At 41.6% G+C, this 25,118-nt stretch overlaps 2 long non-coding RNA genes across 4 annotated transcripts in view; both read right to left on the bottom strand.

Annotated features, from left to right (window-relative positions):
• LOC310689082 overlaps window positions 1-25,118 on the bottom strand; it is a 57,635-nt gene that overhangs the window by 26,992 nt on the left and 5,525 nt on the right. The window lies entirely within an intron of this gene.
• On the bottom strand, window positions 2,552-22,564 carry LOC310689210. The gene is made up of 3 exons (XR_014517404.1): window positions 22,497-22,564; window positions 20,300-20,493; window positions 2,552-2,616 (listed from the first exon to the last, which is right to left on the bottom strand). It is a non-coding gene; the product is annotated as an uncharacterized lncRNA (long non-coding RNA).

Below are 25,118 nucleotides of genomic sequence, written 5' to 3' on the forward strand. Positions count from 1 at the left end.
CACACATACAATAAATTTTGACAATTCCCAGATTACTCAATTAATGCTAATGACTTCCCCATTGCCTAATTGCTATGAATCTCTACCAATGCAAATGCATCTCACAGTATGTTCACCAATCTGTCTTTCACATCTGAAAACACAGATTTTCTGCAAACATCCCTTCAGAGATGTATGTACTGTTCTTCTAACAAGAAGACAGTTTGTTTATACTTGGACATTTTCCATTTTTATTCATTGCTTGCTCCTGACTACTTATTAATCTCTTCTGACCTTTGGATTTTCAGCAGCTTAACCCCCTTGCACTGATTTCTTGACTTTTTGAAAGCTAACCAAGAGCTAAGGCAAAACTCTTACTCAGCCACAATGCCTGTAGGTGAACTTTGGCCGCTCACTCTCTCTCTCATACAGCTATTGTGAGAATGAAAGGTGTGTGTGTTTACAAAGCACATCATCCTGATAGGGTGGGATAGAAATGTAATTGGTAAAACAATAAATAATCATAATAATTAAAGGACAATACCTCCACTATGGTCTTATTTGTAGGTAGTGGATTCCAGTTTAAAATTATCACCACTGCATTCTATGTCATGTGAAGCTTCTAAATACTTTTTCAAATGCAGTCCTAGACTGAACAAGCTGTAGCAGTCCAGCATCAAAAAGGGCACACCTGGTGTACCATTTCATGATGATGAACAGACAAAGACAGAAGAATCCTGCTGGATCCCCCATAGACCAGGCAGATGCCAATGGGAAGTCCACAAGCAGGACCTGAATGCAACAGTAATCTCCCCCCAGCAGCTCACATTCAAGCCATGCTGTCTTTGATCTTAGAGGTAGCGTATAGCCTTACCCTCCATGAAAGCCATCTAAATTGACAGCCTTCAGTACATCTTATGAAAGCGAATTCCGTGGTTTAACATGGGCTCTGTGTGAATGACTACTTCCTTTGCTCTTAATCTCCCACCTTTCAAGCTTCACCGGATGATTTTGGGTTCGAGTATTACAAGAGAGCGAGAAAAGTGCATCTCTGTCCACATTCTCCATACAATGCAAACCTTTGTGTTCATCTTATCAAATCCTTTTCCAATAATTTAAATAGCCTCAAATATTCTAACCTTCTCTCATAGGGGAGCCATTCTACTCACCCACATCATTTTGGTTGCTCTTTTCTGCAGTTTCCAGTTTTCTAGTACAGTGCAACAAGAACTGTACATAGTATCCCAAGTGTGACTTGTATAAAGGCATAATAATCTTCTCAAATTATTATTTTTTATCATTTTCCTAATATTTGACATGGAATTATCCTTTTCACACTACACTGGGATCTACATTTTCACTGACCTATTCACTACAACCTGAAGATTTCTCGAGAGGGTGTTCCACAGGCTTGGGTCCACGACACTGAACAAACAAATTTCAATCGTTAAAAGCCACACATATAAACCATGGGTGACCCCCAACAGACTCAAGCTCAATGACTAGACAAGGATATAAGGGGTCCCAGGCCCAAGTTGTTAGGCATCTTGTAAATAAATGCAGGAAGTTAAGACCTGGCCCAGCAACACATGAACACCCAAGCTTTCAAACACCAGCATCACGTGTTCAAATAAGGAACTAACTTACATCAAGAACTAATGAAACGTGACCAATATTTCCAATTAGCAAATATTAGTACATTTCTAAACTTCACGCATGAAAGACTGTTACAGAATTGCCTTCCATTTGACGTGTGCCAAATTTCTATGAAGGCGTTTTTAGTTTGTGATGTTTATTAGCTGAGTGATAATCTGGTTGAATTGCTTTTTTCCAGCTCTGTTAAAAAAATTACTTATGTGGACTGTTGCTGAGTTGTAAAATTTTGTAATATTCTTTGTACCTTTAAATGTTTTTGGCTGTAAGCTGCTTTCGAGGGGCATTTAGACAAGCAGCCTAAAAATGTTTTAAATAGAACAAACAAATGTGTAAATAGTTAACACATGTAACTTAATTTGCATTAACTTCCCAATCCTATTATGATTTTTTCATAGAAAATAAATTAGTTGCTTTTTTGTAGGTCCGATTGAGTTATTTCCTAAAGCAACAGGTAAAATGTCAAGTATAATGAAAGGAAGGGTGAGCTACACTGAAAGACTTAAATTTCAACCTCTAGGAGAAGTGTGAGAAATTGCAGAATTTATATGTCATAATTAATTAGGAGATTCAAACAATAATTTGCATGCCTTTTATGAGTTGGAATGCTACTGAGGCAATTTGTTATTAGGAGTATGTGATTGTGCTCAGGGAATGCTGAAGCCAGAAAATGTTGAAAAGATCATTAGCTGTATTTGAAACATTGGCAAGTGATGGTGGGGGTGGGGTGGAATAGGAAAATACATAATTGGAGCTCTATTGAATCTATCATTGTAGCTGGACCACTCACTTTACTGTACATTGGTCAGAACAGTTTCTTCACTAACTGTTTTTTCACTCTGATACAAAAATAGTTTCATTTCTTTCATAGTGGGCATAATTTAAAGGGCTGTTGAAACAAGGAAAGAACCTCAGACTTACCTGTCTAGATGCTCCAGCTACAAATCTGGATTGTCACCCTTTTCTTCCATGCCAAGAAGCTCACTGGATAAAAGAAGAGCATAAAGTACAATGATTTCCAATGAACCATAACAGAGAAGAGAACACTGCTAGTATTCAAAGGGTCTCTTAAAAGGGGGGGGGGGTCTTTCTAGTGAAGCATCTCTGTCACTCAGAGATCTGATAGACTATACTTTGCAGAATACAGGACTACACAGATGTTGCCTCTAATGTAAAATTGTGTTTAAAATGAACAAGGCACTTACTGTTCGAAGAAATCCTTTGAGGAACCTGTATCTTTGGCTTTCTGAACTTTCAAGGGCCAAAAACTAAATGGTAGGAAGTGCCACAAAACTGCCTCCCCCCTGAAAAATAGGACGGGGGTGGCAGAGTCTGTACAAGAAAATGTGCCTTCTTTACTCTTGCCAAGAATATATTATGAAAGAGCTCCAGCACTTTGGGCTTCCGTTAACCTTCTGGATACAATTTAAGGTTTCTAATTTTGCCACAGATGTCCTTAGTGACTGAGGCTGTTAAGCCTTGAGACTACATCAATCTCTACGTCCCACTCTAATTTCTAAAATCAGATATGAACGGCTGCTTCATGAAAGCTGATTTTCCTACATAGAAATCAGTTCTGTGGGTGAAGGGTGTGTTTACAGTGTAACATAATACATACACACATGGGCATTGTACATGTAAACAAAACAAAATTTAACATAAAAAATTCCTTCCAGTAGCACCTTAAAGACCAACTAAGTTAGTTCTTGGTATGAGCTTTCGTGTGCATGCACACGAAAGCTCATACCAAGAACTAACTTAGTTGGTCTTTAAGGTGCTACTGGAAGGAATTTTTTATTTTGACTATGGCAGACCAACACGGCTACCTATCTGTAACTAAAATTTAACATGTTGCATTTCTCACAGGGTGTGTTGTATATAAGACTTCCCCATGTGGCTCTCTTCCATATAAGAATTTGCCCTGCATGAAAGTGTTCTGAGCAACATCTTAAGTTTGCCTTGATGACCAAATATATGCAAACAAACAAGGCATTACAGGCAAGCATTTTCAAGGGTCTCTCTGCAGCTCTGGAACTGTCAATTTGCTATAGTACGGCTATAATATTGGATGTAGCTCATCATCACTCATTTGTTCTATTCATACCCTGCCGCCTTCTAGACTACCTGACGCATCTAGCTAAAATCTGATTTTTTAGGCTGTATGCTTAAGCAGGCTTATCAAAACACACGTATGTCCCCCTTTCTCAGGTTGAGCAAGACAGAAATTTAGAATAGATTGCTAATCTCACCTGTGCTATTTTATTTTATTATTTTATTAATTTTATTACAGATTTTAAAAAACAGTTCATTAAAAAAAATGCTATTGCAGTTTTACATGAGAAACTAAAAAATAAATAAATACAAATGCTGAAAATCCAAACGATAAGAAAAAACAAAACATCGAAGAAGCCAATTTTTAAAAAATCAATCAATTACTAAAATTAGTAATGCTACAAAAAAGGGAAGTTTTTTCCTCCATTCCCCTCTTTCTCCCTCTTTACCAACTCTGCAACTCATCAGAGCAGAGAGCACTGGCCCTTATGAAAGTATTTGCTAGGACTACTCATAGAATTGTAGAGTTGGAAGGGACTCCGAGGGCCATCTAGCCCAACCCCCTACAACACAGGAATCTCTGCTAAGGAATCCACGACAGATGGCCATCCAACCTCTGCTTAAATAGCTCCAATGAAGGAGAGTCCACAACCTCCTGAGGGAGACTGTCCCAATGCTAAACAGTTCTCACTATCAGAAAGTTTTTTCTGTATGTTCAGTTTGAATCTCCTTTCTTGTAACTTGAAGCCATTGGTTCAAGTCCTACCCTCCAGAGCAGGAGAAAACAAGCTTGTTCCACTCAGAATGACTATTGACATTTCCTTGGATATTTCCAATTTGGAGGCAGAGAGCGCTTGTGGGAAAATACAAAGATCTTTGCCTGGCAACCAAACAGCAGTAAAATAGTTCCAGACAGACCTCTCCAGGGAGTACATTCTATAACTGGGGAGCCACTATAGAGATTACCATCTCCCTGGTCTCCCCCCCCCCCCCTTAGTAGGGGCACACACCAGAGATGGTGAACCACTGGTCCACAGGCCTGATCTAGCCCACCAAACATATCCTCACAGACTGCCAGCCCAATTCAATTTATTTTCACTGGTTGCATCAGCTGCAGTACTGAAAAACGAAACAGAAAACCAGTGGGAACTCTTCTTTGCCAACCACTCTGGAAACAGGAGCTCAGGCTCAGATCAGCACCAGCATCATTTAGGAAAAACTGGAGTAGATCAGAGCACTTCTTGTTACCTGACCACGCAAAGAAGAAGAGGGAAAGGATTTTTGGCAAGGAGGGATGTCAGCAATGCCTGGTCCACCTGCCAGCAATCTCATCTCTCCCAAAAAGATATGGTAGTGGATAAATAGGCTCAGGATGTGCACATGATCAGCGTGTGTTGGTCACAACATAGTCTCATTTGGAAAGTCTAACAATGGCTACTATGGGAGTTTATGGAGCAGGGTTTTTTGAGTACAGTGGTGCCCCGCAAGACGAATGCCTCGCAAGATGGAAAACCCGCTAGACGAAAGGGTTTTCCGTTTTTGAGCTGCTTCGCAAGACGATTTTCCCTATGGGCTTGCTTTGCAAGACGAAAACGTCTTGCAAGTGTTCCGATTTTTTTCCGCTCCAGCCCCTTTTTCTAAGCCGCTAATAGCCTTTTAGCCGCTAATCCGCTAATTCTTTAATAGCCGCTAAGCCTTTAATAGCCGCTAAACTGCTAATCCGCTAAGCCGCTACTAGGGTTGCTTCGCAAGACGAAAAAACCGCTAGACGAAGAGACTCGCGGAACGGATTAATTTCGTCTTGCGAGGCACCACTGTATACGATCCTGAATCAGCAAAGACTGAGCTTAGTATATTCTGAAGGTGAATAGCATAGCTTTTCTTTAGGCACCTGACTGGCATCTTGTGACTCTTGTGTGTATTCATTTTGACCTCGCCCACTGTTGCCACACAGCACCCAACGGGTTTTTAACCAGGCAACGTGATCTTCGGGCTGAAAAGGGTTAGCCACCCATAAGATAGGGAGACAAGCTGCCTTTCAAGCATTCCGGTCCTAGAGAGGAAAAGGCATTAAAATTTTCAACTGAGCCCAGAAATGGACCATAAACCAATACAACTGGTATAGTATTTGTGTAATATAAATGTGATAAATAAATGAGCTGCAAGGGATGTAACATTTAAGTGTAGAATAATATCTGTATCTCTTGCAATGCCCAAGGAAAAAATATGTTTAGGAGTTAAAGTGAAAGTAAAGCATTTACCACTCTTCGATTAAATTTTGATAGAACCTCTAGGAACCATAAAAATTTGCTTTGCAAGCCACATCTGGCCCCCAGTTGGGCATGCCTAGATTAGCACATACAACCAAAGATTGCTGCCTTGATCAGCCTAAATCGTAATGTGCCACAAGCAGAGAGCTGTGGGAGAACCAGGTGCATCAATGAGTGAGTCAAGTTTAATAAGATATGTGATTAGCAGTTCATTAACACAAAAATGAGGAGCAAGTCTCCTGAAGTAAACTGAGCCATTGCTGGGATAAAAGCACTTTTAAGTGAAAGTAGTCAAAAATATTTTTTTTCAAGAACAGGGGGGGGGGGGAACCTATGATTGCATTTCTCCAGGGTTTATTGCTGATTAAACTGCCAAGTTTTGTTTTGAGTATAGGAAGAAAGTGAGCTAAAATATTTTGATTTCTGAGACAAATAATTACTTGGGGGACTATGAAACTTAAGCAAAAGTCATTCTCAAGAAATGATTGATAAAGCCATCTGGAAAGTTTATTATAAACAACTTCAACAGAAAGCAGTTTCAGAAATCTAGGTAAACAAGTTTGTGATGTATTTAAATATTATTGTACATAAATGTATATCAAATGACACACAGCTTGATTTACCTGCAAATATGCATGGACCATGCTCATATAATACTGCTGATCAGGAGAACGGATAAAAGGAGGGAGGATTAAATGGAGAGTAAAGGTCTGCTAAAGGAGCACTACTCTTCATCTTAGCATATGAGATGCAACATCAAAGTGTATGATACCTCTATCACTTGCAGCGTTCAAAAAGAAGAGACTAAATTCACCCTCCCCACACAGCTATAATTGCCAATTTTCTGACTCTGGCTATGCACTTAAAGCCCTGGTTGCTGGACAGAACTAGGAACCATGCATACTGCATAACTTTGATGCAAAGTTAGGATACATTTGTGAAACCAGCTTTTTCCACATTGCTGGACTAGGGCAGAGATCAACTTTGACAAGAATAAAATATAGCTCCTTTTTGGCGAAGGAAGATACATCTGACTGTAATTTAAATGTTGTACGAGATTCATCTTAAACAGAACAGTTCTAAATCAGTGATTACATCAGTGCTCCATTTTAGAAATCCTTTGATCCATTGTTGAGAATTCTGAGCTGTGGCCTCATTTCTCAGTTTTTATTATGGCCTGTTACCAGTTTCAGCAGTGCTCATAACCAACTAGCAGATATCTTAAAACAATCATACAAGTGTCTGACAACATCCTAGAAGAAGAGCTTTGTGGGGGTTTTGGTAATCAAAGAGGAGCTGTATCAACAGGCTTGCCTTAATAAATATCAGAATATTATACGCCACCCCAATATCCACGAATTGTGTGAGATTCCAGGGGTTGCAGGCATGCTCATTAGGGCCTGTGTTCCTTTTTGGGATAACGAGGCACAGTAGAGACTCTGGTGTCTTTATGATATACGGTTTATTTACACATATATACAAACTGAGACTATGATGGAGGGGCTCACAGCATCAACACCCCAAGAGGGTCTGTCCTCCTCCATAAGCACACCATTAGAATCAAAGAACAGCAAAAAGCCATCCACTCTGTCTCTTTGATGCAGTTTCTCCCAGCCACAACATGTTCTGGCCACCCCCATTCTCTGCTTGCCAAGCAGATTGCAAAATGACTTCCTGTTCGCTTACGTCATCCACCCTGAAATCCCAAATCCTTTGGGTCTCTGCCCACCAACACACAGCTGCCGGAGGAGTCCCTCCCCTTCTTGTCTGGCAGTGTTCGCTGTCTCTTGATGGTTTCCTTGATGGGCCATTGCCCAATGGCTTACACTCACCTAGCCCTGCCAGGGTAGCATGACTTGTTAGCATAAGCTAAACCCAGGAATTTCCAGGTTTGGTGCCGTTTAATAAAACCTTGATTAATTATCAGAATTATGGGTGACTTTCACCCACAAACGCCAGCACCCAAGACCTATACCAATCATTTCATTTATGAATCAGTTCCCACGAGGCATCTTGATGATTTTTTTTACAGTGTAATGATATTTATAATGTTACATATATAATGGCAGTTAAAAACACTTGCATTTCAAAGCCATTTTGAAAAAAACTATAAATATAGAAATAGTTTAAAACTAGAACACATGCTTAAAATAAGTTCATATCCAGGACTGATAACAGATGTGATATTGATCTGGAAGGCTAATTGAAACTGAACATCTTTAGAAGGCACTGAAAAGCTAATAGAAGGCGGTTGTCTGGGACCCAGAACGGAGGTCCAAAGCGGAGGTGTTACCACACTAATTCATACGTTAGCCATGTTTATCCCTTTGTAATGTGTTGTCCCCTAGTACTGATAGCAAGAGGGCTTTTGTAAGTACTATGTGTCAGCCTACTAGGTGCAACACAGGGCTATAGAAGTCCAAAGTTCCCCACTCCTCAGAGCCTTGACCTGGAACAGCCACAATGGAGAAAATCTGAATCAAACTTCTATCAAAAAGTTGACTTTGTCAGTGGCATGGAAAAAGAATAGATATCTAAAGGAGAATTCCTGGATGGGATGCCAAGATCCAAGTTTGGGGCAAGAACTCTTTGGGTAAGGGAACCCCAGCAAAGATTTAAAAAACACAAAACATGTAGCAAAGCAAAGCATGGGAATATAGGTTGAGAGACCTTTAAAATATCCCATTTTAAGTTGCTTCCAATGCTCCCCACTTCCCTTATCATAGAAAGAGAGCACATGTTTGGCAAGGTAAAATTGGCTAACTTACAAATTCTTCAAAGCACAGATTCATGTGCTTTTCCATACAGCATTCAAAAAAAGCTGCATATTAAAACTTGGCATAGTTACACTGGTGAAAGTTCTTAAATTATTGGTATAGGAGCTCAAGAGTGGCTTGCAAGAGCCATATGGTCTGAGCTGCAGCAACCAGATCAGAGTTCCTCACATGTTGAGCTTCTCAGATAGATCAAGTGACACAAAATGGCGAGGCTCCATGGGGTATCTGGAGACACCATGGCAGGTCACAACAGCTGCCTACCATGGAATGGCCAGTTCCTCCCAAGGTGAGCTAAGCCCGGCAGGACAGCTTGCTCTATAATTAGACTTAAGCATGCTGGTTATAGGAGGCTGGTTATTCCACAGAGGTTTTTGTTAACTTTCCTTTTCATGTCTTCATCTGAACATTAACATTCCATGCTATGTCTTTATCTTATGGATACCTGCTTGGAAAGAACTTCACTGTTTCAACCAGGAAATTTCACAAAGGTTACCTAAAGAGTTTTCAGATGGTTGCATATGTTGGGTCATCATTTCCTCACTTATACTTGCATATAAATAAGACTTTAAGAGACTCCACAAGCCATTAGAACACAGAACATTCTGTGGCCTCATTACTCCCAGAAAAGCAGTGAAGAAGAACTGAAACTATGGGTGGGGGGAACATTTTTAACTGTAACATTCAAAAACACAAGCAAAATCCTCTTTCAAATAATGCAGTCATTTGCAATTCTGGTAAGGAAAGCCGGTTTTTCAATTCACCAGACTCTAGCAATCAGACACATCCATTTTAATGTTGCTCCTATTTGTATTATTGTGGTGGTGAGAAAAGAAGACAGATTTTCTTTTTTCTTCACTTTCTGGAGCTACATATGCAAATTCCTTTTGCTGTGCATGCCAACATTGGTATGAATATGTATGCCTGGTTCACATCAAGTGCAGGGAAGCACAATGTATTATGCTATTGTCTAGTCATCTGAGTTAGTGCAAGAATCTGCTTACAGCACAATTCTCTTCAGCGAACCTGCCATACCGTCACAGTTTTTGTATAATAGCATATTGGTTACTATTCAGGGAAAAAAACCCCACACATTCCTACTTATTGGTATTCAACTGAGGGCTATAATCTGGTCTTAATCACTGCTATGATACAGAGATTCTACATGGAATGTGTTTCCCTCCCCTCTCTTTGCAACACCTTGTTAATCGGACCACAGCTAAGAACCACACAACAGAATTACAGGTCAAACCAATGGAATTTAGATTAGCTGCAACTAAGTCCTGCTCTATCACTTTCAATTCACCATTCAGTTCAATCTTATGCATGTTTATTCAAAATTCCTATAGTGAGTTTACTATTGTAGTCATGATGACAGGTTATTCTTTTCTTACTAATGAGTTATTCCTGAAAATAAATATTATTAAAAATTAATAATGCAGAAGTAAAAGTACATTGATAAAAATAAATTCCATATTCCTATAATTTTATAAGGTACTGGTAATATCAGATTACAAATGAAGCTATACTTTCAATGTAATTTGAGTCAGGTGACCACCCTTCTACTCTAAAACAGAAAAGCAATTCCAGAACTCTTTATGTACTCTTTTGTACCTAATATAAAGTACTATTATATTTACAATACACCTATAACAAACATTCTGAGTATTGATTCCTACGTAGTCAAAACAGCACTACAGACACACACGACGAGGAGGAATAAGCAAGACTGAAGGAACCCCAGAGTTTGAACAAGGCGCCAGGCAAACACATTCCTCATCTCCCAGGCCAATGGCTAACTGAACAATCGGTGGTCTTTTAAACTGTGAGGGTATTGCTTTTGTTCATTACTATTTTTTTTTACAGACTACTTTGTGATCCTTTGGATGAAGGGCAGTATAGAAATTTAATAAACAACAACAGCTACAGAATGTATTTAGGGGAAACTTCAAAAGAGTCCATGAGGACTGAGCATGCTTAGTAAGCATGCAATGCTCACTTATTACTGAGCAGAAAAATGGAAAACACTTATTTAATTTATATTTTTGCCAATTTACTTGGTGTTAGATAACATCGATATATCATTTTCATATAATTTTCTCTTAGACCATAACATGCTGTAAAATTTATATCCTTATTCCCCAATTGTTCCCATGCTTTCATGTCTATATTATGACCAATATCTATTGCCCAATGTATCATTGAGATTTTACTTGCTCATCTTTTCTCTCCCATTCCAATATTTTATACATTTTAGACAGTACTTTTACATTGCATTCCAACAGGTCTCTCTCCAGCTGTGATATCTGTTGGGGGAACAAATTGACCCATGCATTCTAGGCACAAGTCAGAGAGATTTTCTCCTTGCCCTGATCCTTTCCAAGGGAAAACCTTCTCTTTAGCAAGAGGTCAGAACAAATTGGATTTCAGGGGAAACCTGAATTGCCACTTGCTTTGACTGAGCGCTAAAGAGCAGTTTTCCGTGGGGCAAAGCAGTGGGAGAACAGGGCCCAGGAATTACCATTCAGTTGGTAAAGGGCTTAAAATTAAAAAGTTAATCAGATTCAAAGTTATAATTTTCATGCCACATCTAAAACAAAATTCTTACATCATTTTGGTCTCTTTTCTAAAAATAAAAGATAATAACAAACATGGAAAATAAAATATAAGCATGGAAAAATAAAAACATGGAAATAGATAAATATTTCAGAATAAAGGGAAGGAAAAGTTAGAAAGTCTCCAAGAAAACATTTAATTTGAGGACATAAAAAAGGCATTTTCAACATTAATTTTTATGGAGCCCTAAACTTATTATTTGGGGATTAAATTACTTTTCTGGCCAATTTTTCATCCAGGTTTACTTAAGATACACATACTGAGTGACCCGCTGGGAAGAGCTAATAATGGGCAGCTGTGTTAGAAAAATAGAACAAGGAGTCAGCATGACTGCCACTAGCTGAAAATCTTTAGCATGGACAAGCTATTGTTCAATGTGAAATGCACACAGTCGCATGCAGAGCGAAATCAACCTGCTTTCAAACCTCCATTCTCTCTCCTTTCACCAATGATTGCTGAAGACCCCAAACCAACCATTTAGCAGCTTTAGAGGTAATGCCATTTTCCTGCAAACTAGAGCTGTCCACGAAAGCATCTCTCCACTTAAGAATTGTATAGATAATGCAATAAAAAAATCACAGCAGGTTCTAAAAATAAATTAGCTAGCAATAAATCATTTGTTTGATAAAGTCAATGGAGGCCTGGGCTGCAGCAATTCTTAATGCTTTTTGGATGCAGAACAGGGTTTATTTTGTTTCTCCTGACACCAGCATCTGATAGGCCATTGCAAGTCCCAGTTTACAAATGGCAGAAAGCCAAAAGCATATCTAGGTGGTGGATCTAATGTCAGGGATGAAGAATAATGTTTCAACGTGTTCAGCCCCCACTATCCAAACATGCGTGAACACTAAGAAAACAATTACTGCCTTTCTCCCAGGATTATCTCCTGTGTGCCAGCTACACAATACCTAACCAAAGGTATGAGCAGCTGCCTTTTAATATAAAATTTAATAAAAAATAATGAAAATATAGTATAAGCAGCTGTCATACTAATGCGCCACAAGTGAATCCATGTTCAGAACTACTGCTGACATGAATCTTCCTTGATTATCTTGTTCCTCTGCAGCAAAAGGAGCAGCTATTGAGCAAGCTGTGTTTGCAAAATGGGTTTTCACTGTAGACTATTATTTTATTTACTGAATTTGTTAGCTGCTTTATCTTGCCCACAGAGCCTAGGGCTTGCCGATCAGAAGGTCAGCGGTTCGACTGAGTGAGCTCCTGTTGCTCGGTCCCTGCTCCTGCCAACCGAGCAGTTTGAAAGCACGTCAAAGTGCAAGTAGATACAGTGGTACCTCGGGTTACAGGCGCTTCAGGTTACAGACGCTTGAGGTTACAGACACCGCTAACCCAGAAATAGTACCTCGGGTTAAGAACTTTGCTTCAGGATGAGAATAGAAATCGCATGGTGGCAGTGCGGCAACGGGGGGGGGGCATTAGCTAAAGTGGTGCTTCAGGTTAAGAACAGTTTCAGGTTAAGAACGGACCTCCAGAACAAATTAAGTATGTAACCAGAAGTACCACTGTACATAGGTACCGCTCCAGCGGGAAAGGAAACAGCATTTCTGTGCGCTGCTCTGGTTCGCCAGAAGCAGCTTAGTCAAGCTGGCCACATGACGCAGAAGCTGTCTGTGGACAAACGCCGGCTCCCTCGGCCAGTAAAGCAAGATGAGAGCCACAACCCCAGAGTCGTCCGCAACTGGACTTAACGGTCAGGGTCCCTTTACCTTTACTTATCTTCCACAGGGCAACCCAAAGCAGCCAACAAGATAATTAAAACCAAGAGGAAAAAGAAATACAGTCGTACCTTGTAATTTGAACGGAATCCATTCCGGAAGTCCGTTCAATTTCTAAAACGTTCGAAAACCTAATCACAGTTTCTGATTGGCTGCAGGAAGGTCCTGCAGCTAATTAGAAGCCGCTGAAGCCCTATCGGACATTCAGGTTCCAAAAGAACGTTCACAAACCGGAACACTCACTTCCAGGTTTGTGGCATTCAGGAGTCAAAACATACGAGTTCCAGGGCGTTCGACAACCAAGGTACGACTGTATCTTAAAACCATCCCGCCCACTTCTAAAAGGCCAGAGATAGATTAAAGCCAAAGGCCTGACTATAAAGATAGGTTTTTGCCTGGCACCTACAGGGATATATAATGATGGTGCCAGGCAAGCATCTCTGAGGAGAGCATTCCCCAAATAGGGAGCCACTGCAGAAAATGCCGCTCTCCAGACCTCTTGTGAAGTGGGTACATGATGAAGAGCCTCAGATGATGAAGGATCAGGGTCCAAAGCTGAAGGAAGGCACTCTGCACCACCCAGACCACCTGAGCCTCAAGCAACAGCAATGGATCCAGCTACATACCTGCTCCTTCAGAGGCAGTGTAACCTCATCAAAAGCAGACAACCCCTCATTCATCTGGTCTAGGGAACCACCTAGTAACAGTGCCTCAGTCTTATTTGGATTGAGCTTCACTTTGTTGCTTCTCTTCCAGTCCATTACCGAGGCAAGACAACAGTCCAGCCCATTCACTGCCTGACCTGCAGATGTAAAGGAGAGCTGTGTGTCATCAGCATATTGCTGGCAACGTATTCCAAACCTCCGGATAACCCCACTCGGTGGTTTCATACAGATGTTAAACAGAATGGGAGATAAAAGTGAACCCCGAGGAATAGACTCTGAAAGCTCCACGGGGCTGAACAGCACTCCGCAAGCAGCATCCTCTGAAAATGACCGTCCAAGTAGGACCAGAACCACTACAAAGTGGTGCTGCCCACCTCTAACACAGACATCCAGAAGGATGCCTTGTCAATGGTATCAAAAGCCACTGAGAGGTCAAGGAAAACTGACAGGGACACATTTTTCCTGTCTCTCTTCCAACAGAGGTCATCAAACAGGGTGACCTAACCTCTGTCTGAAATAGATCAAGAATCAGCTTCCTCCAAGAGTGCCTGCATCCAGTCTGCAACTGCCAACTCAAAAACCTTGCCCAAGAAAGGGAGGTTGGCAACCGCCCATTAATCACTTAGATTTTCCAAATCCAGGTAGGGTTTCTTAAGGAGTGACTTTACCACTGCCTCCTTCAAGCAGGCAGGGACCACCCCCTCTTGTAGGGAGGCATTAATCACCTCCCTGGCCCAGCCAGCTGTCCCCTCCTTGAGAGATTTTATCAGCCAAGAGGGGCAAGGGTCCAGAGAACCAGTGGTCACCCTGTCCGATCCAAGCACCTTGTCCAGATCTTTGAGCCTTACCAAATGAAAATCATCCAACACAACAGGACTAGACAGTGCTCAGGACACCCCATGAGATTAATCTGCTATAATAACAGAATCAAGATGGAAGTGATTTTATCCTCAAAATGCTTTGTAAACAAGTCACAGCAAACTACTACCTCCTTCAGGGTAGACTGCAAGAGGCCGCTCACTACATGGAAAAGCTCTGCTGTGTGGCATAGTGAGAATGCATGAAGGCAGCAAGGTATGCCTTCTAAGTAGGCTCAATAATAAGCTCTCACTAGTGTGTGTTTGCATTTGTCTAGAGCAGGCATAGGCCAACTCCAGCCCTCCAGATGTTTGGGACTACAATTCCCATCATCCCTAGCTAACAGGACCAGTGGTCAGGGATAATGAGAATTGTAGTCCCAAACATCTGGCGGGCCGCAGTCTGCCTATGCCTGGTCTAGAGCAGGAGTTGTCAACCTGGTCCCTAGCGCCCACTAGTGGGCGTTTCAGGATTCTAGGTGGGCGGTAGGGGGTTCAACGGCACAAGCTGAATCCTCCTTCCATCAAGCACTGGTTCACGGTAAGGAAATTTTACCATTAAGAAAGCAGCATTAGTGGGCGGTAGGTATAAAAAGGTTGACTACCCCTGGCCTAGAGTTTTTCTCCACTTGCATTCAAGCCATCTCCCTCCATTGAGATGAATGGAAGAGTTTACATGCCAAGGATCTCAGTGCACATACACACATCTAGGCCATTTGGTAATAGCAACCAAGATCACAGCTACTGAATTCTAAATCCTTGTCTTGTTCTACAAAGTTGAGAAACTATCACTTCTGGCGACTTTTCTTTAGTTATAAAAATTTGCGATGCATCTGTTAGTGTCCAAAGTTTCAATCCTTTCACCACTTGGTTTTATTTTCAAGAAAGGTAATTAAAAATACATTCGATCATCTATCAGTCCTGTCTGTTGTAAAATAATCAGTTGCAAGCCTGGCAATAAGGGTTGTGCAGAAATGGAAACAAGCTTCACAATGATGGAAGCTGATGGTTTACGAAGTCACTGAATGAGAACTGATTATTGATTTGCTATCCTCCTAACAACATCAGTGTCAAGTGATAATGTACTGTACCACTTGCTTCAGAGTAAATAGCAATTTTTATATTAGACCCTTTCTTGCAAATTGGCTGCTCGCAGGGAAAGCAAAATATACAGCCATCTGAGTATCTTGAAGCAGTACACAAACTGCATTCAGAGAATGCCAGCAAAGCACAGAAACATTGTTGCTGGTGTTTAAAATTCGAGCTTTTCCCATAAACTCCAAATCAAAAGCTTGAGAATTCTAATCCTCCAGTTGCACAGCATAGACAATGCCCTCTTGTTCTCCAATTTGTGTCTGCATGCTATTGTTTTGCGGGAGATTATCTAGTTTGTTATAAACAAACTCAGAATGGCTGCTATTATTATTCAAGAATGCTTAATTATGGGAACTGTGGCCTTACAGATTCTGGTTAAAATATAGCTATTAGATGGAATCCAATTGGTGCCACTACGCAAGAAAGGAATTTTGATCCAGGAGGTGGCTTTCTTTGCCAATTCACTCTTCCCCTACAATTCCTCGCACGACCTGCCATCCCCTTCTGGCGGGTCCAATAATCTGGACATATTTGGAGGGTGGTGCATAGGAAGTAGGACTGAAAGCAAAAATTGCCTCCCCTTTCCTTCTGTTAGCAGACACTTCAACCAGATCAAAAGTCCTTCTGTGAGTCCATGTTAGGGATATAAGGTTCTCTGTTTCTCATTTTTCCAATCGTAAATTTAGTTCTCCACACTTCCGCAGCAATTTGCGTGTTTTTTTAAAATCGTCTCAAAAAAATCTCCAGCATTTTAATGCAAATTTCTTCTAATAAACACATTTTTATGCAGCTTGAGTAATGTAAGACATTGTTTCTAGCAATTTCCCCTAATATAATGAGTTTTTGTATGTTGTTTTCACTATTAATTTTAATGTGCAGTTTCCACTAATATGTGTTTTTGTAGTATTGTTTGAAGAACTCCCTTGCACAATTCAGAATGTGAAGGATGGCTGTGATCTGAATCAAAATTCTCCCCTACTGTACAAGGCACTGATTAAATTATTGCTCCCAGATTTTTCTTTTTATATTGTTTACATTTTTATCTTGCTTTTCCTGAAAGGAGCTCAGGGAAGTGCATGTTGTCTTCCTAATTTTTCAGAAAAGTGCTGGGAGGTGGGCCAGGCTAAGAATGACTGGAGCCAGAACTCACCATGAACGCCTCCCTTTTTCCTGCTAGAATGGCAATGGCACCCACCTGAGAGGTGCTGGAACTGAGTTTGGGTGAGTTCCTCCTGGAAAAAAAAATCCCTGACTAGCGCAGGTTTACCCAGTAACTTTTGTGGCTAAGTGGGCATTAGAAGCTGATTCTCCCTAGTCCTATTCAACATTCTATACCAGGGATGTCCAACGGGTAGATTGTGATCTACCGGTAGATTGCCGGGATGCCCCAGGTAGATCGCGGGATGAGAGAAAGTGATCATGGAAAAGCAGGTCCTCTATCTTTGCTTCCCCCAAAAAGCTCAACACCTCTTGCCTCTCCTCCCAAAAAAGCTCAACAACTCTGGGCAAATCTCCCCCCAGTTAGTTGCCACCTTGGGTAGATCACTGCAAGTTTTTTTATACTGGGAGTAGATCGCAATCTCTTGGGAGTTGGACGTGCCTGTTCTATACCATACAGATGTCATCTTTTAAAACGCTAAGACAAGCCCTGTGGAAATTTGAAAGACACAAGCCCTCTGTATATGTTGCTTGTGTCTGTGGCATAACCATGTCCAAACCAGAGCTGGAGCCATGCTTTTCGCTCTGCCCCCATCAGATCTTCTTTAGCAGCTGCACATGGGTGTCTATATGCAAAGCCCAATATGCAAACTCCTGCCCTTGTATAGGAGTCCTGCAGGACCATCACACACGAACCCTATATGTGAGCAGGAGCTTCTACACACATGCACCATTTTGCTATGGGCTTTTTGTACACAACATGGAGTTGTTAAAGAAAGAGGATTTGATATTGGGAGGCGGCACTATAAACACATCTCTCTTCCAGCTTGTAATGTACACATAAAGTTAACATACTGTGTGATGGCACTGTGAGTAGAGCATAAGACTCTTAATCTCAAGTTCTGGGTTCAAGCCCCACACTGGGCAAAAAGATCCCTGCATTGCAGGGGGTTGGACTAGATGACCCTTGTGGTCCCTTCCAACTCTACAATTCTATGATTCTATGCTACTGCAGAAATTTGAAAGTGGTTACATAATTCTCAAAGACCCATGATTGGAGTTCTCCTGACAACCATGTTGGGCAATCCTAAACTAGAACTTTTAAAGCACCCTCTGATTATTTGTAGCATGTTGTTGTTGTTGTTGTTGTATGTCTCACTTATTACATAATAACTGCAAACTCACAATGATTGAGCACCTATCAAGTTGGAAGCAAAACAAATCGCCACCAAATACGATGTTAGTTTCTACATACACAAGGGAGGTATAAGGAGCCAAGTTCAATAGAAAAATATCCCCATGCTCAGCAGTCTCCAGGAGCTACGGAACGATGAGTATCAGTTGGAAAAGAAAAAACAGAAAGGGGGGGGGGAGTAAGAAGTGAATTGGCTTCCTTTAAGCTCCTGACAGCTAATCCTTATGGCTAAAAAGAACCGCCAATTGTCCTTCAGAGGGATTAGAAACTGGTAGATTCTGCCTCCTTTGTGGTCATTCGCAGCTTTGCAGTGTCTGGTGAAAAGCTGCGGACAGCATTTATGGGGACTACCACTCCCATTAGCCATACCCAGCATAGTCAGTGGTCAGCGATGATGGGAAGGCTAGTCTAACAACTTCTGAGGAGGTAGAATTTAATGCCCATCATCATCAATGAACTTGCCGTTCAGTGCATCATAGAATGCAGAACTCCTGACACTGCAAAGGGTGGCTTTAATGAGCCAGACTGTTTTGAGCTCTTGTCAGAGGAGCTTTGTCCTCCACTGATGTGTTCTGGAGTTTTTGCAGCCTACCTCCTCTTCTGGCTCTTGGGTGGTGGGAATTGCTTCTGTTCTATCTGACCTGAGTCAGTCCAGACAATTATTACCCTCCATAAGCTACTGAGACACTGTGCAATTGCATATGATGGTGGTATTGTTCCAGCAGTGCACATCCTCAGCTTCTACACTTCCCCATGGAAGTGCAGCATAAATCCGTGACACCATGGGCTCATGGTAGAAATTACAGGGGCAGGCCTTGGATTATGATTGGAGAGGCAAACACATGCACCAGGCTATTCCATGGTTTTAATTTTAGTTCTTACCTTTCTGAGGGATAAAAAAATACTTAAAACAACAACAGCAACAGCAACAGCAACAGCAACAGCAACAGCAACAGCAACAGCAACAGCAACAGCAACAGCAACAGCAACAACACATGCACTAGGGATGCTAAGACTAAACTACATTGCAGCTTTGAGGAACAAAAGGGCTATGAGACCAATTGCTCATCCACACCAAGTTCTATTGTGTATTTACTGCATATTTGAGGCCAGTTCGAGGTGTCATCCACATGTTTCCCTCATGAAGCATCCACCTCACAGTTGATTTTACAGTCAAATTAGATTTCCCTGATCCTGGGAAAATTCAAAGAGATCAAACCCTAATTTACAGTTAGATGCTTACCAAATACACCAGGCATAGGCAAACTTGGCCCTCCAGATGTTTTGGGACTACAACTCCCAGGGTGATGGGAGTTATTGTCCCAAAACATCTGGAGGGTCAAGTTTACCTATGCCTGAAATACACACTTGCATTTTGCATTCCCTTACCTAATTACATACCCCTAGCCATCAATGCTTCCTGCATTCCCTGGCTTCTCAATTCTTTTCATCTCACTTCTGCAGTGTTGCATCAACTTCTGGCTGCCCGGTGTAATTATTACATTAATTGGAACCTGCTGTGAATGCACAAACTCATTCCTGCTTACTGAAAGGTAGGTACCCCCACCCAACTATTTCCACAGATGTGGATGTATAGGATTGCAGCCCTTGGATTCTCAGTGAGAGCTTGCTCGTTGGCCCACAAAAGGTTAAATGAAGCAAATGAGATGGTTTCCAAGAGAGGAAGGAAATGGGGGGGCAGGGATCCTCCAGAGCAAAGGCCCTTCCTCATCCAGCCTTGGAGACAAGCTGGATGCAAAGAGGGACCACAAATCTTATTTAGGAGTGAGGCTAACTTGAGATGCTGCCCATATGTGGACTTGCCCAAAGCACAGATAAAAAATGTTCCGAGCATAATCAAACAGCAGCTATGAGCCTCACTAGCCCAGTATGGTGAATGCTGGCCTTGCAAATGCAAAAGTGGGCATTAGCTCAATATATGTCTCATTATTAATTACGAAGAGAGTGCGAAGGTCAGGGTAAGGGTGACTTAAGTCGTAATAAAAATGATTATTCTGAATAGCAAAAATCTGTATTACGAGACCATTATTAGTGAGCATCAGCCCAGCCAGCTAAAATATTCCAAATGCCACAACCAACCAAGCCAATCACCATAGCCACTTCCATGCAAATTAAGCTGTTATGTGTACTTCCTTTAATTTCCTTAACACTTGGGGTTTCTTCAGTGGATTGCACCCTCAGATAATCAGCATCTGGATAATGGGATTTTATTGAGATTTTATTACTATTACCTGTTATTTAGCAGCTTTTCTTTGCTTCTGCTTTGTATATTGTCTTCATTGTAATGAAGCTTTTCAGAAAGAATACAGGCTTTCAGGATGACATTTCTCTATGATTTATGCACTAGATATGCCTCATGACGAACAAGTGTTTCCTTTGTTGCAGAGTCTTCACAAGTCATTTCATTTAATTTCAGTCATTTTTCCTGTCAGCAAAGTAGTTTAGAATGAAACTGGGCTACATTTGAAGAGGGGAACAAACACTGCCTGAAAGAACACGTCTGTACAAAAACCTGATGCAAACTGAAACAGTCCAGACAGCCTTATGCATAATAGTGCTTACTAATCTCTCATCACCACACTTCCCTCCTGGGATCAAGTAACTGGGTAAACACTCTGAGATGTCATCAATTGCAGCACCCATCACAATTTGTGGGTCAAGGATGGAAGCAGGGGGTAACCTTGGCTTACAAAAGGGCATCCAACTGAACAGTTCAGCACTTAGGGGTAAACAATGGAACTAACTTCCCCTCTCATCTCCCTGCACGCCCCCTAAAAATGTTCTGGGGGTTCAATGCAAATTTATGGAGTGCACAAGGGAGAGGATATGGAAGGGAAGTTGCATTAGTGCAAAGTTACTTATATATAAAAATCAGTATCAATTCAATTTCCTTCTGACACATCCTTCCTCTTATTCTCTGGGATCTCACTCAGGGTCCAAACAAACTCTCAGCTCACCTGCAAACATCTCACAATGAGAAGAGTTCCGGGAAACAGCAGCCATCTTTCTAGTCTGCTGTCTCTAGGCTTGTTTTTTAAGGGCAATCCCAAGGTGGATGCCCACAGCTGTGTCCCATTCAGCTGTACTCTCCACACCCAGTCCCAGGTGCAGCAGGTTTGTTGAGTTTTGCTTTAAATAAATGGGAGAAATGGACTCACTTTTATTTCCACAGCCTGAATTACAAGCACTACCATGAAGAAGAAAAACGGAGTCTAAATTGTAAATAATGCTCGTGGCTGTTTATGCTAACTTATTTCCCTTTATCTATATAGGGTATCCATGTCTAATAAGATTTTGTGAAACCTGCTGCAGCCAAAAAAGCAATATTCTGAAAAACAGTTGTTAGGAGAAAGAGAGAGAGCTTGTGCAAGAAGGCTTTCTCAAGTGCCACAAGACCCAAAATTCCTTAGACGATGTTGGCCAGGCTTCCCCAACGTCGGCCCTCCAGATGTTTTGAGACTAAAATATGTTGTAATTGCAGAGTCCTGTGCACAACAGAATGATGAGCAGTACGTGCCACATGCTTAATGTTGCTTTATTTTCAGTTCAAAGTTGAGAAATTACAAACATGCATCTTGCCTCTGCGGGAGCAGAGAAGCAACCGTCCTTCTCCTCGGACCGAAGAACACCGAGAGAACAGTGAAAAACAGGAAACCAGTGTACGTCACATCCAGCCTCCCATTCCCGTGGGAAAACCCAACAGTACTCTGACTGTGGAATGTAAACATTGTCTTGTGACAAGCACTTCGCTGCACAGTGAAGGAAGCAGAAACCAACACAATTCCCATCATCTCTGACCACTGGTCCTGCTAGCTAGGGATCATGGGAGTTGTAGGCAAAAAACATCTGGAGGGCTGAGTTTGAAAAAGCCTGATGTTGGCATTTCTTATGAGTAGACAGGAGAAACCAGCAACAGAAGGGAGGGACAAGCAACAGCAAACTGAGATCCTGGGATCAACAGGAGCCAGTCCTGCTGATAGAATTGACAAAGCTCAGAGCATATCATTATGAAAACCAGCCTGTTTACATCCTTTGTCAAGCAAAAGAATGCCTATAGCTTTGTAATGGCTCCTTAAGGAAGCTAAATCCTATAAAATGGGAGGCTTTGTGGAATATTCCAAGTAAGAGCAGGGATGGGGAGACCTGTGGCTCTCCAGGTGTTGTGAGACCCCGACGCCGATCGGCCCCAGCCAGCATAGCCAATAGTGAAGGATGATGGGAATTGGGGGGGGGGGGCTACAGGTTCCCTATTCATGGAACAGAGAAATCCATCTGATCCCAGAGAAGATGACTCATCCACCCTCAACATACACACCCTAACCAAAGAATTGTACGTAGGAAAAATAGACATATTTTTTGGAATCAGAAACAGAAGTAGGCAGGGAGAAGGAAGGAAAAAGAGAGGGCTTGTGAGCTGAAGTCACCTACTTGGATGCAGAAGCCTCTTTCTGGGGACCTGACCCAGGGCAGGGGACCTGCTGCTTGAAGGAGTGCTTATGTTGTTTGCCTCCACCTATGTTCTCTTCCCATATTTATAAATAAACCCAAATGTTACAAAATGCCACATCTCCAATGATCTCTCCTCTAAAAAGAAAAAGACGCCAAAGCCTATTTAAGTATTCTGTTACCTTCATTTGGCTTCCCCATGTGCCCTCAGGTGCTTGTGCACACTTTTCTGTCAACTGGGACTTGTTAGAAACCCCAAAAGTTCTACTTAGTCTTCTTCGTTGCAGATGCTCTTGGCAGCCATCTGCTAATGTTGGCTATTATTCTCAAGCGCAGCCGAAGTATAAAGCTAACAGAATGCACACAAAGCATTTAGCCAGGTCATGAAAACCCTGCTTGGAGATTGTATTTCTTCATCAGGCATTGGTGCAAAACTACATGAAGCGCAATAGCAGATCGCCCCTTCCCCCTATGTCTGTAAGTAAGGAGAGGGTGATGGAAAAGTCCTTGAATGTGTGTGTGTGTGTGTGTGTGTGTGTGTGTGTGTGTCTCCCCACCTGGCTTAATGTGTGTATCTGCTGGCCTGTATATCTTCCTCTGCTGAAGGTGTGTGCATGCACCTTCTTGACTACATGTGGCAATGTCTACGCATCTGCCTATCTGTATAAATCTCTCCCCCCCCCCCACTAAGTGTCTATGTACTCTGAGAGTGTGCTTGTGTCCAACCATCTAACCCTCAGAGACCTGACTCTCAATGTGGCCATCAAGTCAAAAAAGGTCATCCATCCCACTCCACTCTTTACTCTGTAGGCTGACTGGCATGTTCTCTCCCTCCTGGTTGTTCATTCGGGAGCTTCAAAAGCTTTCTCCAATCCAAACATCACAGCGACCAATACCAAGAAGCATCAGCAGACTTAGGAACCTGCAGAGTATTGGCGGTTCATGTAACAGACCCAATAGCACAGCATCTTGGCTAATCCACTTTATTTACATATAATACACTTGAAGCATTCTGACTTAGCTCCTTCCTCTTTCTCTTCAGTCAGCAAAGAGAAAGAACAAAGGACAATAATCCTACATTACGGAACACAGTAACACAAAACATCCTGTCTCTGTCACTTCCCACACTGTGGAATGAAAACATACACTGTCATGTGACAGATAACAATCCCATGACTGCAAACACGGGGCAAGAATCCTAACAGGTATCACTGGGGAATCTTCAGAAGTTGAATACCAGTTGCACACAGCCTACCGCTACACATGCAGAACTATGGACTAAGATAAATTTCAAAAATTGTTCATCTCCTAATCCTGAAGCACACAGAGAGGAAGCCGTGTGCATAAGCAACACAGATAAATCTTTTGCTGAATTGGGGCAAAAGACAAGTTTTAGCAAAGTCATCTATTAAATGAAGGCGAGAATATCAAGGCCATACTACCCATCTGTTTCTATAATAATGGCTTATTGTGGACAGCTTCTTAATCTGCATAAAAGCCAGCAACCACTGGACCTAGATGGCAATGGTTGACACATTGGTCTTGAAAATAATACCACCTATGGTGCTGAACTGACATATTTTTACCTGAAGATAGACCTTTTTGACTAGATGAAGTTGCAGTGATCGCCCTGTTCTCATTGTTTCCCAAAAGGGAAGGTACAATTGTAGAAATCCTTGCAATCCTGTGCTGACATGGGTATCCTTCCAGCACTAGTCAGTCACCGAAGTGCAATCCTGAGGTGTATTGTTTGGAGGAAATTAAGCACTGCGGTTGTGTGCATGAGCTGCGCCTCAGTTCAGCGACAATTCAAAATTGTTATAGGGCATGTTCTCCTGACTACTTCAGTATGTTAAGTTCCTTTCAAAATACACAATCAAACCTCGAGAGGATTGTCTGCGTGTTGTGTGCTGCTGTTCCTGTTTGAATCGACTCTCTGCTCTGAGCCAGCACCTTTTGTTTTCCCATGGCCATCGCTAACAGCCAGAAGGCTAAGCACAGTCCCATGAAACATTATACTGACAGCCTTGGCCTCAAGGTGTTTCACAGTGTGTGATCTACATGCAGCATGCAAATCTTGTTTAATTAAACCATTGACTCTCAGTGCTAGGAACTCATAGTATGCCGGTGATTGCCATTCATGCTGTGACCTATGATTCCTTGAGGTTAATGGTTTGTTCCTAGTAGTGCACACATTTTCGAAGCTTTAATGTGGTGCTGAATGGACTCGGGAGACTATAGAAAATTTGTATTTGAAAAAGCAAAAAAATGGGGGGGGGGTGAGGGTTGAATCTTTTGATGCTAAGCGTTCAGGAGAAACCCGCCTCCCCCAGCTTTCTATTTGCTTATAATTATTGCATAATTTATTAACTAGTTTAAAATGGTGCATTTTTCTGATGGAACTTGACTAAGAGAAAGGCATAGTTACATGCACCTTGCTCATATATTAGTCAGAGCTCATACAAATGATTAAACTATAATATACTTACTGATTGGGTAATAACAGAGCAGGGATTTTTTTTAAAAAAGAATTTTATGAGTATTTAAATAGCTGTGGCTTACAGTCCAGAATGTTTGAAGGTTTTTTCTTTATATGCGCACAGC

Source organism: Podarcis liolepis (genome assembly GCF_965112155.1).
Source record: "Podarcis liolepis genome assembly, chromosome: 1".
NCBI classification, from domain to species: Eukaryota; Metazoa; Chordata; class Lepidosauria; order Squamata; family Lacertidae; genus Podarcis; species Podarcis liolepis.